The sequence below is a fragment of the Archocentrus centrarchus genome, unplaced genomic scaffold (assembly GCF_007364275.1).
Source record: "Archocentrus centrarchus isolate MPI-CPG fArcCen1 unplaced genomic scaffold, fArcCen1 scaffold_24_ctg1, whole genome shotgun sequence".
NCBI classification, from domain to species: domain Eukaryota; kingdom Metazoa; phylum Chordata; class Actinopteri; order Cichliformes; family Cichlidae; genus Archocentrus; species Archocentrus centrarchus.
In genome coordinates, this window is record NW_022060254.1 from 4,245,666 (window position 1) to 4,249,524 (window position 3,859).

A 3,859-nucleotide genomic window follows, 5' to 3' on the forward strand; every position below is an offset into this window, starting at 1 on the left:
CCTGGTCAAAGATGAATCCAAGATTCCTCACAGGACTACTGCAGGCCACATGAATGCTATAAAAGGACAGCAAACACACACTTTTTCAAGTACTGTATGCATATATTTTCTCATAAATAACAAAGCAAATATGAGCTCTCTCTCACTGAGTTTCTGATCACACTGACAGACAAACTCCACAGTGTTGAACTGCAGTTTGTGATGGTAGTTGTTGTTCTGCTCTGCAGCCTCTGTGAGTTTGGTGTAGCAGCACATGAAGCAGCTCTCCACCTTCTGCAGCTTCTGCTTACAGTGACCCTAAAGCTTGAAGCAGATCTTCAGAGCAGAACAAGGACTACTGCCACCAGCTGCAGTCCAACACAGTGGAGTTGGAGTGTGTTGAACCACGGGATGAGAGACTCTGGGGATCACCACAACAGCAACATCAACAGCTACTGGTACAGCATTTCCAAATACATTATAGATCAAATACTGCTCAATGAAAATGATGTATTGTATGATAAATTGTGGGTTTGATCTGAATCTTGATTATTAATGTCTTTGTTTCAGTGTCCTGTTAAAATGTGACCTTTTTATTTTGTCTTGTTGTAACTTCAGTGCTAATTGGGACCATAATAAAACAAACCAACAGCAGCTGATGAAGTCACACAGTTTCAATAATAGTGTAACACTGATATTTTTCTCACCTGCTGTGTTGAACTCATTGTTTCCTCTGTAGAGGCTGAAAATGTTCCTCTGCTGCTCCGTCAGACTCTCCTCCTCCTGATGATCAGCTGCAGGAGAACAGATCTGTATTAGAAGCTACCACACTGCACTGTTTGGGGGAATGAGCCCTTTAAGGCTGGATTTGCATTTATACACTTTTGTGGGATACGGCCGGTTCTGGCCGGCTCTGTTAGGGTGGGCATCTAGAAACAGTAGGTGGGAAACTTGTTTGAAACAAAGACAGAAGGTCTGAACAGCCGACTAGTAACCCACAGGTTTGTGGTTGGAGTCCCTGTTCGATCTGGACTTGAAGGAAATGAGTTTTTATGAAGTTTCAAATATACTCATGGTACATGTTTGCTCTTACCATCTTTACATTTATTTCCCTGACAAATCTGTGTTTGACTGGAAAATAAACATAACTGATTAATGACACAGAAGCTCATAATGTTTGGGGTCAGTCAAGAACAGTGTGTTTGTTCTGGGTATGTCTCTAACAGACACCAGGACTCTGTCGGGTGAAATGGTCAGCCACTGATGGAGACCAAACAAACAAACAATAAACAGAAACTCTGAGGTCGTGTGAAGACGCAGCTGCTGGAATCCTTTGTCTTGCACATTTCTGGTTTTGTAAATGATGTAAGCAAGACTGATAAGCTTTGACTATATGAAAACCTGAGCTGAAGAAGAGAGGGTCAGTACTTCATGTCATGTCCAGTACCACACTGGGCACGGTATACAATTCTGACCATGATTATTCTATAATCTATATGAAAATGGCTAATTAAATTTAATAATTAACTCCTTATTCCATTGTGTTGTGTAATTCCTGATTGATAAACAAACACGCTGAAACCTGGGAGGAACAAACTGGTAACAGGTTTCTTCAACTGCAGCGACTGGGAGGTTTTCAGGACTGCTCCAACAGTTTGATGAGTGTACAGATGCTGTGACGTCCTACATCAGCTTCTGTGAGGACAGCTGCACACCATCACACACCAGGGTGAGTTATAGTAATGACGAGCCCTGGTTCACAGCTAAGCTGAGGAGGCTGAGGCTGGAAAAGGAGGAAGTGTTTCAGAGTGGAGACAGAGGCAGTTTCAAAGTTCAGGTTTAGCAAAGCAGTGAGAGGCTAAACAGGTGAACTGAGAGAAACTCCAAAACCAGTTTTCAGTCAACGACTCTGCTTCTGTCTGGAAAGTTCTCAGTGACCCAACCACAAGCCTAAAGCCCCCCCACTGCACCAGCAGTTCACACCTCACCAACAGCCTGAACAGCTTCTCTTGTAGCTTCAACAATGGGACAGACCTGTTACTCCCCCACCCCACTCCCACCACCTCCACCATTCATACTACAACAGGGACCTGCTCACCACCTCACAAGTCTCTCCACCCCCCATGACGCCTCTCTCCATAGTTGAGAGAGATGTAAATACTCTTTCAGAGACAGAACCCCCACAAAGCAGCTGGACCAGACTCAGTGTCTCCATCATCTACCACACAGTGGATCCCAGTAGAAAGCAAATATAGAAATAAAACAGGAGAACATCTGAATTCACTCTGTGCTAAACATTCATTTGATAGAAGGAACAATTGTAATCATAGTCAGATCTACCTGAGCTTTAATGATGGGGCCTTTGAACTCACACATTCAACACTTTTTACCAGCTTTCCTTCCTGGCTTTGACTGCTGCAGCTGTGTTTGACACTGGAAGACATTTTTAAATTATTCTTCATTCTTCATGATTATGGTTTATTCTTTTTGGGGAAATGCAGCTTTAAACCTTCAAATGTTCAAGTGAACCCAACAATACACAAGAAAAATCAATCCGATTGATCACAAGTGGACAAACTTCTGGCTTCTGTAGACAAAATAAAATCCAACATTTAATCCACAACATGATTAAAACTTTCTTCTTGTCCCAAATCACCAAGAGCTGCACATGAAGCACCACAATATGTTTTTATTCTCAGTGATTTCAGATATGAACTCTAGGAGTTCACTTCCTCTCATGTGTTCATCCACAGCAGTTTTCTACTTAGCTGCTAAAGTTAGCTCGATGCTTACCTTTAGCTGAGCCCACAGACAGAGATTAACGCTGTTCTCAGGTCAGATCCAGGAGATCAGGGTGCGCGGATCGATCCAAGTATCAATAGTATCGATACAAACGTTGGTAGTGATGTTGGATCGATGCTTTAGTTTGTTTCTCCTCTAAGTTCACTTCTTCAGGAAAAAGCAGCTCGCTCTTTGCTCCTCCAACACGCAGCCGCACTTTGCTCCGCCCCCTCCTTCTTGCTCTGCTGTGGTTTGTTGCTTCGCAGTCACGTGACTCCGCTGCGCTCAGAAACCTCGTGGGCTGGAAATTCTCTGCAACAGCAGCAACTTATAAAGACAGAAAAAGAGCAACAAAGAAACAAAGAGGAGGGAAATCATCATCAATTCATATTAATCATCAATAACCTGAGTAAATACAAACTGCACTTTTTCAATCATTTCATGCATTAAGGGAACAAAGTCATCCAAACCTACCTGCCCTGTGGGAAAAACTCATTTCCCCTCGTCTTCAATGATCAATGAACTGTGATGAAGCAGATTGTTGGAAAGCTGACTTCAGTCTCACTGCCACACTCAGGCCTGATTACTGCAGAGCTGCTCAATCACGAAGGCCCTTAAACACAAGCTGTGTGACAAAGTCAAGCAGCTCAAAGATGTCAGGAAGCAAAAAAGGAGCTTCCAAGACAAAGAAAGAAGCTGAAAGGAACCAATGCAGACACAAATGAGCCTCTGACAAAGAAACATGCAGACACAACACCACAAGCACCAATACTAAGGAGACAAAACCACATTCAATCAACATGGATCAAAGTGCAAGATCAAAGTTACAGGAGCAGCTGAAGGACAAAAAGCTGTGATCATTAAAGAACTTTGAGCTTTGGACAAATATCACAAATGTTCACAATTATGAGAGCTTCATCCAAACCATCATTTCCCATCAGGAAGCCACAACAGTCTACTATCATATAACAATGGAACAATAATCACTTTGTTCTGTTTGCTCCAAATGAACTCTGTCCATAAATGAAGAGTGAAAATGAGGATTTGGGACTAAAACTCTTTGAGTGCACTGATCACAGAGCCTGAAAATCATTTCTAT

The 3,859-nt window shown here is 42.5% G+C and overlaps 1 long non-coding RNA gene across 1 annotated transcript; it reads right to left on the bottom strand.

Annotated features, from left to right (window-relative positions):
• Positions 1-707: 707 nt before the first annotated feature.
• Positions 708-3,659, bottom strand: LOC115775795 (uncharacterized). The gene is made up of 3 exons (XR_004019388.1): positions 3,235-3,659; positions 2,773-3,087; positions 708-773 (listed from the first exon to the last, which is right to left on the bottom strand). It is a non-coding gene; the product is annotated as an uncharacterized LOC115775795 (long non-coding RNA).
• Positions 3,660-3,859: the final 200 nt, after the last annotated feature.